General features: G+C 33.2%; 1 protein-coding gene and 2 long non-coding RNA genes across 4 annotated transcripts in view; 1 reads left to right on the top strand and 2 right to left on the bottom strand.

Annotated features, from left to right (window-relative positions):
* Positions 1-1,267: 1,267 nt before the first annotated feature.
* LOC124948405 (homeobox protein abdominal-B-like) overlaps positions 1,268-13,035 on the top strand; it is a 69,760-nt gene continuing 57,992 nt past the window's right edge. For both annotated transcript variants that reach the window (XM_047491975.1, XM_047491976.1), the window contains exon 1: positions 1,268-1,798. The gene's annotated coding sequence lies outside the window, so the exon portion shown is untranslated. The remainder of the gene's footprint in view (positions 1,799-13,035) is intronic.
* On the bottom strand, positions 2,344-3,366 carry LOC124948408. Its single transcript, XR_007100716.1, has 3 exons — positions 3,296-3,366; positions 3,084-3,139; positions 2,344-2,610 (listed from the first exon to the last, which is right to left on the bottom strand). It is a non-coding gene; the product is annotated as an uncharacterized LOC124948408 (long non-coding RNA).
* LOC124948406 lies at positions 6,011-6,674 on the bottom strand. Its single transcript, XR_007100713.1, has 2 exons — positions 6,454-6,674; positions 6,011-6,203 (listed from the first exon to the last, which is right to left on the bottom strand). It is a non-coding gene; the product is annotated as an uncharacterized LOC124948406 (long non-coding RNA).

Genomic DNA, 13,035 nt, shown 5'->3' with positions numbered 1-13,035 from the left:
ATTCTCGAAAACCACACCCCAAGACTGACGGATTCGTCGGCGTTACAAAGAGAGACGTAGCAAGGGAGGGATTGTGGCAGGTTTGCCTTTAACAAAATTTGTCGCGAGGGTAGAGGGTTGCGTTGGATTTAATTTTAAGGGTCTTGAATTGAGAAGGTCGAATTGGTCCGTAGAATGGCACCGATATAGAGAGTTCCAAAATCAATAACTTGTCTCTTAAAAAATTATACGGGAAAAGTATCGTATTAATGACGATATCGAATATCTCATTAACAATTAAAATAAGTCCTAAGTTAATTCATAAATATTATTTTAAATGAAAATCTAATTAATCCTTTATTTTATATACTCGTCTATCATTGAAAAGAATAAAAAGAGAATGCGTATTATATAATAAATTAATCAGATACTAAACTTCTCTTCAACGACTAATATTGTAATATCACATGGACATCAATTACACAATAATTATAATAATAATAATAATAATAATAATAATAATAATAATAATAATAATAATAATAATAATAATAATAATAATAATAATAATAATAATAACAATAACAATGATAATAATTACTTACGTAGATACTTTCTATGGTGTCTTATATAAAGTCTATAAAAAAAAAAGTTCAATTTCACGATCGAGTAAGTAATTACTTACTACGAATTTCACGTACACCCGTTAGATCGTGTCAAAGTAAAGTAAGTAACCGAAAGCGCTCCGGTAGAGTGAGCTGAGTAAAAAGATAGAAAGAGAAGGAGTAAAGAGTAGGGATCGTGGCCTGGCCGATGGTTGCGTTCGAGAGAAGAGAAAGGGAGGAAGAGGAGGAGCAGGTAAAGAGGGTGAGGATTTGTAGTGGTGGGGAGAATATCGGAGCGTGCGCGAGAGGTTGGTTCTTGGTCGCGACGCGACGCGATGCGTCGAGACGAGACTAACTCAGTGCGCGGCACGTCTTATCGTGGTAGTACTACCATGAGCGGAACTTTCGGCAACGTGCTCACCATTGTTATGCGTACGAAAATAATCGTCGAGCGACATTGTCGTCGAGACGCACGCGCGCACGACCTCCCCTCGAGAGCCGATCGTTTCCTTTGATTTTCTCGGGGAGAAACCACCCCCACCCCTCGTCATTACTACCCTTCTCCAGCTATATTTCCAACCCTCTCTTCTCTCTCTCTCTCTCTCTCTCTATATATATATATATATATATATATATATATCTTTCTCTTTCTCTCTCTCTCTCTGTCTCTCTTTTTCTTTTTATTTCGTTCTCTTTTCCTCGTATACGTACACAGACACAGACGACACACTCATATACTCACATACGTTCGATTCTTTTTCTTCTTCCTCCCTTTGAAGGCTCGGGCGAGCTTCTTCGACGTCGTCGGAGGGTGTTGAAGAGGAGAAGGGGAGGGTGAAGGGAGAAAAGGGGGGGACGGACACGACGGGAGTCCGGCCTAATTTCCAAGAGCACCGGCCGCGTTAAACCAAAGTGCCGCCTTTGCCCGTCGCCGTTCGACTCTAACTTTTCCGACCCCGGCTCCGCGTGATATTTATTATTCTCCTAGTCTATCGCGATCAACGTACGCGAGTTTTCCAGTTTCGGCCGAGACCAATCAAAAGTGACCCGACTTAACGAGATCTCCACGAGGCTTCCCTTCTTTTAAAGGAACAATCATCGATATTTCTATTCTTCGACACTGACAATTCAACGTAACTACGAAAGAAAAAGATTGTGTCAAGTGCGAGACAGGTGCTAAGAGATTCGATCGACATAATTCATCGTTTTAAAAGGTCAGATAATATGTCATTTTTAATAAAAAGAATTTTATTTTAAAACGTATTATAATTAATATAGAAAGTGAAAATTTTTTTTAATTTATATACATACATTATACACTTATACACACATATATATATATATATATATATATATATATATATATATATATTAATAGGGACACAAGAATCTGTTTGATTAAAAAGATAAACATTAAATGATTATAATTTACGGCAATGTTATGATATGAAGAAAGATAACATTCAGTTTTTCGTCCCTTTTATCAATCATTTTAATTTAAGTAAGAACGTATGTTTACGTGTAATAATATCGCGTACTCGTATAGATGATCCATGAGTGGGAAGGTCGACGGCGAACGAAAATCACTGTGATCTAAACGTCGCGCCTTTCTTTCTCTCTCTCTCTCTCTCTCTCTCTCTCTCTCTTTCTCTTTCTTTCTTTCTCCCTCTTGTTTTCTATTTCTCTCATTCTCTTTTTTCTCTCTTTCTCTTTCTCTCTGTCTCTCCCTCTCTCTCTCTCTCTCTCTCTCTCTCTCTCTCTCTCTCTATCTCTCTTACACCTCGTGTCCGTTTGTTTTACCAATTAAGAAGACACGTTCAAAGAGATGGGATAGTCGCTGTCTAAACTCAGCCGGCCTATGTGAGTGTATGCATAACGGTACGAACTTTTTGGAATCGTGTCTGACTATTCACTTTTTCTTTTTCTTCTTCTTTATTCGATGACAAAAATGGTCTTACGTTTATCGTCTTTATTCTTCCTTTCTTTCTCGTTTCTCGAAAATTCTGATCGAATTCTGGACGAAAATCTGTCAATAAATTTATTTTAAATCGATTTTCTTACGTTCTTTTTTTTTTCATATCATTGACTATCGTAAATTATTGAATATTATAAAATATTCATTTAATTTATATCTTTATCGATAATTATCAATCAATCATTTGAAGCTTATTCTTTTTATACATTGTACCTAAATACCTATACATATATTTTAATTTTAGTTAAATGAAAGAGAGAGAGAGAGAGAGAGAGAGAGAGAGAGAGAGAGAGAGAGAGAGAGAGAGAGAGAGAGAGAAAGAGAGAAAGATAAGACAAATGTGATATTTCGAGATATATGAAAAAAAAAAGAAAAAAAAGAAAAGAAAAGGAAAAGAAAAAGAGAGAATATGTTTCTAAGCCATCAACGAAATGACACGGTTCTCACGTTTCGTTTAAAACGATGACATTAATTGGTTAGAAATATGTCGGCTCTTTTTGAAGAAATAATATCGTAATACGTACTTTACGGAAAAGATATGTTCAGAATCAACATCGTTTCGGGATAACATCGAGTACTACTGGAATATAATAATGATTACAATTATGAGCGACATAATGGCGCTCGCCTGTCAAGCTTCATAAAATCTGCTTATTATTTTGCTCATAAACACCTGCGTTCGCGAGGTAGCATTCACGTATGTATATAGTATGTAAGTATGTAGTTACGTACTTACCGTAGTCAGTATGTAGTCTTTGCGTCTGGCTGTTCGCTCTTCCGGTGATTTTCATTGACTACCAGAGAAAGGGCATTTGCGAGAGACATAACCGTCGTCATTATTGTTACTTAGATATATATATTTTTGTTTTCTTTCTTGTTTTTTCTCTTCCTTTTTTTTTTCTTTTTTTTTTCCTTTTCTCTTTATCTTTTCTCGACTTTTTATTTTTCCGTTTTCATGGATATCCAAGAATAGCTTTTATATATTACTCGACGAAAGAAGGTCGTATAAATAAATAATACTATATATATTATTTCTTGGAAATATTCGACTAATGAAATGCAACATAAATAATTTATATACATAGATATTATTCCATTGAGAATTTCGATAGGAACTATTATAGACGATCTTTGTCTTATTTCGTAAATAAGAAAGATACAGGTAACATTATTTCTCAATTATTATATTTTTCGATAAGTGAGAAGCTTTAACAATTTAGATCGTTGAATGAAAAAGTAACTTTTTCTCTCTTTTTTTTTCTTTTTTTTTTTTTTTTTTTTTTTTTTTTTTATACATTAGTATTTTTTTTTCTATAGATTAGTATCATATCTGTTCATATCTATTCATTGATCTAATAAATCGGATTATTTTTCTTCTTTATGTGAGAGACAAAACTGATATGCGTGTAATGACATGAGTTCATGACTTACATTTTATTTCTATGTATGTACCTAACCATTTACTTATGTATCTTTTTTGACACTATCTTAGAAATAAAATAATGATTTATAGAGAGTTATAACTTCGTCTACAAATTGTAATGAATTAAGGGTAATCATTCGTCATTATTTGTCAACACCGATAAATCCCAAGACGACGAGTGACTTTTATGTAGCAGTTATCCCAACTTAATTTCTCTGTACGTATACACATATGTATACATATATGTATACACAAATATATTCATATCGTTGATTATTATAAACATAAAAATAATTGAAGTCATGAATCACAAGAAGCGTGCGACGGTAATAGTTAACATGTAAACCTCAATGAAATAAATCTCCTGATCGTGGAATCTCAAGTTCTATAATAAAACGATTTTCTTTGAATATTTCAAGCACATTTCTATTAGTCAAATACGATTTTAGTGAAAGGAGAATTGAAATTAACAAATTTTGCCACTATTTATTTGAATGACAAATAGTAATTCACGAATAAAATACAAAAAAAAAAATATATATATATATAAAAAATAAAAGAAAAATAAAAAAATTGAAAATTATTTCAAGACGATCAAACACATAGATTATTTCGTTTTATAATACTCGAATTCTTTTGTAAATTAATAAACGTATATATATACATATATATGTCTATTAATTTATATATGTATACGTACCTATATATAATGAAAAAAGGAAAGACGATATCTTTCGAAAATTTATTTTACACATTACAAAGTAGATACTTGTAACTTAATAGAAATCGAAAAAAGAGAAATAATAATTTTTCTTGGATTCATGAATATGCTTATCTCCATCATTATACCACTTTCGTTTTCGATGTCGTAAAGAATAAATCGCGGAGATCTCTGTTTGAATCGAAGAACACGAAGTTCGAAGAGCGCCGAGCGAAATTAGCGCTGGCGATGCTTATTAGTGGCGCGCTTTTATTACCGGTTGACGTCATCTCGCAAGGGTCTCATTTATCTCTGAAACAATTTTTTTTTCCTTCTCCCTTTTTTTTCTATTTTTTTCTTCCTCTATTCCTTCTTATTCCTTTTGCTTTCCGTCTGAGGCGAGTTCATGCTTGGTAATATATATATATATATATTACTCGTACTCATGAACGTATTATCAACGACCCAATAGATTTGGTTGAACGAATGATGAAGTAAACGGGAATGCATAAAATCTTTATTGCCATCCGCAGAGCGGTAAATGATGTGCGGTTCGTGACGGAAATTATCTTTAATCGCTATACGCGAGTCCGACCGATAGAGAACTCGCTGATCAAGTTGCTTTCCCCGGCTTTTTAAAACTTCCGATATCATTCTGTTTTCGAGGAAGGACGGTCTGTTTATTTTTTTTTTCTTCCATATATTTTTTCTTCCTCTTCTTTTCTTTTTTTTTTTCTTCATTTCTTTTCTCCCCTGTATGAATTTTTATTCATGTAACACAGTGATCGTCAGTGAGAAACATTTGCACCTATATATATATATATATATATATATATATATATATATATGTGTATATAATTTTATTGAATGAAAGCATCGTTTATATATAGAGTTTACTTGTTTCTATATATATATATATATATATATATATATATATATATATATATATATATATATATATATATATATATATATATGTATATTAAGTAGTCTATATAAGATGTAAGCATGCGTTTATATTCAACATTATTTCAAACTCTAAATCTTCAAAAGTATGTATTAATAGATATTGATGCGACATTTAATTTGAAAATGACAAATTTTAACGCGACGATAAGTTTTATTTCTCTTACACGTTTTGTCAAATACTAAAAATGAAATATAATTGTTCACAAAGAGTAGCTTGATCAGGACCCGTCGCATACATCTTTTCCTATGTACATACTTAGATCTTTGCTATTGGCAATATATTTGTAGCTTCAATCTTCCATAGGGTCATTCGGCAGGATTTAAAGTCAATAATCTTGTTACAACTCACTACCGTTCACTTTTAAGAGAACAGTATACATAACTTCGCGGTAAGAGACACGATAAAGCTTAAGTGTCGGTTTGCACGGTAATTCCTTCGTCCGTAACCATTATGAATGGTCGTTATCACATTACCTATTGACCTTATGAACAGGTGAACGATGACCTTTGCTTTACGTTTCTAATGTAAGAACTTGAAGATTTCAAGGGTAACTGAAACGAGAATATTAATAAAATTTTCACTATACTTCCATTTTGCTGTAATATTTAATTGATATTAGATATACGTAATATATATTCTTTACAGTGACATTTTTTGTAATATATTTTTTAGATTAAAATTAAACGAAAAAAAAAAAACAAACAAAAACTGTTCTTAATATTAAAAACGATTTCACGTAATACAGATATTATATATTCCATTTTTTGATAGCATAGAAATCGAAGGGTAAACCGAACATACGGTACTAGTAGAAGCCATGTTGAAATCCATGATGGCCGCCTTTTACGATCCATGTGGCGATGCCTCGCCCCATAGGATTTCTGCCAATGGCGTACGGTGACAGTTTTGAGTACCGTCCCTTCCTGCGACCCATTATTTCACTACTGAGATATTCTCTTCCCCACTCTGCCGTCCATGGTTTCTTTCACCACCTACTGTTAGCCCCACCATTATAGCGTAACTTACGGCGGCCATCATGGAACATCTCTGCGCGCGCATACTCGACCACTACTTCTACTAGAAGACCGTATTCTCATATAGGGCGAAATTATCGAATGGGTCTATTCTTTTAACTGTGACAAAAATATTTCTTCTTTTGTTACCATCTTTATTAATATCTTGACACTTTGCATCTTATTAAAATAATGATGCTATAATGATAACTATAATGAATATTTTATAAATGCATAACTTCAAAATATTATTTTTGTTATATCATATATGATTAACATTTATTTATTGTTAATATGGTGATTTGAAACAATTAAAAATTATTGATCTATGAGACTTTTAAAAATTGAATAGTTACATAATGATAAAGAAGTACCGATTCTATGCACTAGATAGCGTTAGTGGAGTTTACTCGGTCGGTCAAATTTTGTTGTTTCGTTGTTAAAAATTTTTATTTAGTAAGTAATATTCGTCAACAAAGAAAAGTCTTAATAATAACAATATATATTTGTGCGTGTAATTTTTGATAATCAGTAATTTTTATGTGAAATTCTATTTTTGTTTCACTGATATTTGCACGTATCTATTGACGATAAAAAATTATTGCGGCTAAGATTAAGTTTATATATTTTCATGAAAGAAAATACCTATAAACGATGGCGTTGGTTTATGCATATGTTTCTTGTAGATTCGATTCTTGTTATCAGTGTGGCTTGGATTTTTTTATCGGTTAAACAATTAAAATAATAAAATATATTCCAAATTATTATTAAAGAATTAAATTTTTGACGAATTTTTAAAAATATCATTTTCACTTTTAATTCATAGAATATTTCAAAAAAGTTTTTAGTATTTTCAAACACCATGGTTAACAACTTGTCCTATGATGGTAAAGAAGGAATTATGGTGTCACCATAATCGACTGTATGGGAATATCATTTCGTTCAGTAGATAGGGAACGTACTTATAGAATTTGCCACTATGTGCGCTGTTGTGGTAAATCGTTTATGTGGACGATAGTCATTTTTAATTAAATTTTTATTGCTGAACGATTTTTACAATTTTTTTTAAAAAAATAACTTAACTAAAAATAACGTCGTATTCATATTTATCACTAATCGCTTTGCTATTGTCATATTGATTATACTTTTGTTATATATTCAATGTTAGAAAATAACGATATTGACGATATCGAAGGAATTACAGATTAATTTATTTATAAATACAAAATGACGTGAGTATTTTAAAATATATTAAATTTATATTTTATGCATATACTTATCTTTTAAATTTCTAAATTGTTTTAACTTATTAAAAAGTATCTTCAGATTGGTTAGGGGAAAATAAATAATTTAAAATATATTGAGAATGAATTTAACATATTATATGCGTAAACTTAGGTATACATTTAAATATCAAAATTATTATAATTCAAAGAAGTTATTTCGACAATTGTAAAATCTTAAATAATTTTCAAATGAAATTTCAAAATTTTCTTTATTTTTTGGGATTTTTAAATGCAGTATAAAATTATTACATTCACACACATACTCACTCTCTCTCTCTCTCTCTTTCTTTCTATAGAAACCGCAAGTTAGCTATAGATACGCTATTGCAAGAGCCAACCAGGCAGTCGCGGCCATCGATTTGTGCTTTCCTCATATACGCATGCGCGAACGAAGACAGGTTCTTCTTTCTCTTACCCCATTCTCTCTTTGTCTCGCTCTTTCTCGATATATCCCCCACCATAGGAACCTTATCTCCTTTATTCTCCCACCAGCAGACTCAAAAATTCGAACGAGACAAGAAAGAGGACACCTTATTCTTTTACCCAAAAAAAACCAAATTATTAATTTTTTTTTTTTTTCGAAGGACTATCATACTCAATTTATTAATTCTAATTTTAATCTTTTTTTCGAAAGACTATCATACTCAATTTATTAATACAGAATATATTTCACTCAAATAATTATAATAAATTAAGTAAAAAAGGAAGAGAGAGAGAGAGAGAGAGAGAGAGAGAGAGAGAGAGAGAGAGAGAGAGAGATAATATAAAAGATGGACAGAGATATAAATGATCAAATTATATTCCACTATTTGGATTATATTTTTTCTAATTGTATTTTAATTCAATATATTATTAAATCACGTAACGACAAACAATGTTAAGATCTTAAGAATTGATATTCAAAAGAAAGACGTGAAATATTATAATATAAATATCTATTTAACTGCTCGTATATTTTACCAAACTAATATATCAAAGTTTTGTTTCGATCCAAAAATCTCGTAAGCTTCCTCCTTTCACACTTTTATTTAATCCAACCATGTAGCGGGCCCTCTCTCATCGCAGGTAATCCCAATGGTCGCTGGCTTGGCGAGCATTCCATTATCTAGCCATCTTTATTCACCCCCTTGTATACTTATATCGGCGAGTTAGAAAAGTGTAGGAGGTTGGTTGGGAGGAATAGAATGAGAGAAGAACGAGGAGAGAGAAAGAGGAAGTAGGAGAAATGGTAGTATAAGGGTAGGCGGGGGGGGGTGAGGGGGAGTTGGAAGAGAAAAGGAGAGGGGCTCTAGCGGGGCTAGAGGGGAAAAGAGATGGTAGGGGGTGGGAGGAGGTTGGTTTTATGTGCGCGCACAAATCTCCTCATCTCAGGCTCCCACAGGATCCACGATGGCAGGATGGTACCTATGTGTCGGAGAGGGTTGGAAATTGCTGGGTGTGTACACCGCCATACGAGAGAGTGCGGGCTGAGACTGGCACACAAATGAGCCAGCTTGATTCCAATTATTCAGTAAATTAAATACAGAGAGGGTTTGCCCTTTACGGGCGTTCCTTCGAGTTCCGAAAGTTGTTATTGTAGATAGTAGGTACGCCAAAGTATATATCGGTCGGGCGACGAAGGGAGGGGGAGGGCGTGTGGCTAGAGGGAGAGCTAAGTGTAGACTCGATTTCAAGAGAACGAAAGGGTTTCAAAGCATACTATACAAAGCTATTGTATTGTATCATTCTCGAGGGGTAAACCAACGTTATCTACAACGTTAATGTTTTCGGGGTTGACTACTTCTAAAACCATCTCTCGGTCTCCTCGTAACCTTCCCTTCTTTCTCTCTTTCTCTTTTCTACATTTTCTTTCTATCTCTATCTCTTTTTGTCTGTCTGTCTGTTTGTCTGTCTGTCTGTCTGTCTCCCTTCTTCTCCTTCTCTTTCTCCCTCTCTCTCTCTCTCTCTCTCTCTCTCTCTCTCTCTCTCTCTCTCTTTCTCTCTTTCTTTGGCCACTCCCATACATAACGCCGTACGTATAAACCCTCTGATCATTCTTTTCCTTCTGCTTCAGGAATGTTGTTGTTTAGTCTCTGTACGAGCCAGTTGCATTCTCGAAAAATGTATGCAAATTTCATATAAATTTTTTTATATATATATACTTATTATTATTGTTATTATTATTATTATTATTATTATTATTGTTACTATTATTATTAATTATTTATTGCTATTATATATTACGTATTTTTTCTGTTTGCTAATTTCTCTCTCTCTCTCTCTCTCTTTTTTATAAACAGACGTTTCGTTATATTAAAAAATATCTAAGTAAGCACTCGTTGTTTCGAACACGTAACAAACTCATAGGTATTATTTTTTTTTAAGAATGAAAAAGAGAGAAGGAGAGAGAGAGAGAGAGAGAGAGGGAGAGAGAGATTGCAGCTAGTTTAGAGTTTGGACTTTTAAAGTTCAAACACGATTACGCGAAAGTTTCTCGGATCAGCGGCCGGCTGGTTTAATTCGTATTTTCTTCGGAGACTGCGCTTCCTCCTCTTTTACGAGCGCGTATTTCTCCTATCCTACGGCTAGAGAACGAGCTGAATCTATCTCCCAACCTCCATCGCATCTTCTCTACTCCCCTATCGTACTTGGCAATTCCAGCAAATTTCCCGAATCTCTCCCTCGCAAAATATCGATTCCTCTCTCTCTCTCTCTCTCTCTCTCCCTCCTCCCTCCCCCTTTCTCTCTCTCTCTTTTTCTACGTAAAAAAGATGAACGTTTATATAACGTACGATAAATTTTGATCGATTTCTTAAAAAAGAAATCTATTCCTATCCATTTCTCTTTTTTCCTCCTTTCATTTATTCTTGAATATTTCTATATCATCCGAGGAAGTATATCGTTAAAAGGGGTTGGAGTTGGAGACAAACCGGAGACGATAAAATAGAATCTAGGAAGAGAAAACGGTCGGCTGGACCTAGGGTTATCTTTCTTATACCCTCAGTGAACACGAGAGGGTGGAACGCGAGAACGGAAAAGAAACGTTAGTGGTTGTGTCTGAAATTTATAATCCATGACGTTTCCGGCTAGGAAGAGAGAAATAAGGAGGAGTTGGGGGAAAAAAAAGAGAGAGAGAGAGAAAAAGAAGAAGAAAAAGAAGAAGAAGAAGAAGATGATGAAGAAGAAGAAATAGGTATCGAATAATAGTAGCAATGGTAATAATAGTAATAGCTTTTAAGGGAAAAGGGCAAGGACAGGAAAGAAGGTGTCGTTGGCATGCAAGCAAGCAAGCAAGCAACGAAGTAACCAAGAGAACGGGAGTGGCTGGCTGGGTGTCCTTCGAAAAATGGCCACCGAGACGACAACGCGGTAGAGGGAGCATTTGTTCGGACTTGCTCCTTTTCTCTGGTTAGTCTGGGCGATAAACACTCGGATTATCTGCATCCTCCTTGGACGTGGACGGTCGTGGACGTCGTTCGCTGTGGTGCTCCTTAGGGACACTCGTGAAATATCTTACATTCCACGAACGAGGAGGCTGAACTGGAGAAAGAGATATCGAGAGTCGACAGATAAAACCAGAGAAAGAGAAAGAGAGAGAAAGAGAGAGATAGTAACAAACACAAACAAACATTCCTTCTGATACTCGTAAGCACTCTCGCACTTTCACATATTCGATTCAAGGGTGGTACGCTTATATACTCGTGACTGCCACGATTTTATACGTACGCTCTGAGGAACCTAAGTGCATTCGTTAGAATCCCATTTCTTCCCTAAAATAAGTGTCGAGCCAGAGATAACCCGACGTTCGGTGAATTGTACGACCAAGACGCTTATCAACCCACCATTTTTATTCACTCTCCCTTTAATCTTCTTCATTTTATTATTATTATTATTATTATTATTATTATTATTATTATTATTATTGTCCTTTATTTTCACTTCATTTTTTTTGTTTTCTTTTGTTCGTTTTTTTTTATCGTCTTTTTTTTCTCTTTCTTTTTTTTTTCTTCATTGCGACAATGTTCTTTTCGATCTACGAGGAATAAAAATTTTGAAATAAATGGAACGAAGGTATTATCGATAAGGGATATAATTAAACTACGAGATATAATCATTTGTTTTTTAATCAGAAAAAGATGAGAAAGTATGTACGTTAATTTTAAAAGAAAATAAATTAAATTTTGAATAGATGATGTTAATGAGAATTTTTCGAATCTGATCGATCAGTCCCGAACGAATTTTAAAGATAATTACGTAAAAAAAGGTCGATTAATGAACGTTAATAAAAACATTAATTAGCGTATTGAAGGTGACGTTTTCAAAACTTTTTTTTTTCATATTTTTTATCATGGAATTAAACTTTTAGATTTATTATTATATATAAAACAAATATTCCGTCAACGTACGGAAGTCATATATCACGAAAGAAGAACGTTTCTTCTTCGAAGGAACGCTTTGAGCGTGCTTCGCATGCTACCGATATTCTTCTTCTCCCTTCGATCTTCTTTCTTGACGAGTAAGAGAACGAAACGAAACGTTTTTCTTTAGCCCTTACCGAACTTACCCTCCTCCTTTTTCCGGTTTTCTTTTTTTTCAAAATAATAATTCTTCAACGTCGGTAAAACTAAAACTAATTTCTTGGAAAAACTTAACATAGGTTCATTTGGTTATTCGTGGAATAGTTAGAACAGATTTTCTTCGTTTAGTACAAAATATTAATAGACAGACAGACAGACAGACATAGAAACAGAGAGAGAGAGAGAGAGAGAGAGAGAGAGAGAGAGAGAGAGGTGAGGAAATATAAAATATTTATTTATATAATACACATATAATATATTTAAAAATAATATAAATACAATATTTATATCTTTACGTATTAAATTTTAATTGATAGAATGATTCATTCATTTAGAAGTTTAATCAGTAAGCTCGTTAGTCTTTTCTTTTTGTTTCTTTTTGTTTCTTTGCTTTTTTTTTCATGACAATTAAATAATTAACGATTGTCGATTTATTCTTTAATTTTCTTGCTTTTTATCATCAAAGAAAGAGAATCGAAAGTTATACGCTTTCAAATGGTATGTTCCATTGGTATATATCTTAAATTA

The sequence above is a fragment of the Vespa velutina genome, chromosome 4 (genome assembly GCF_912470025.1).
Source record: "Vespa velutina chromosome 4, iVesVel2.1, whole genome shotgun sequence".
Lineage (NCBI taxonomy): Eukaryota > Metazoa > Arthropoda > Insecta > Hymenoptera > Vespidae > Vespa > Vespa velutina.
Note: the sequence above shows the minus strand (reverse complement) of the source record. Positions and strands in the feature narration are given on the sequence as shown.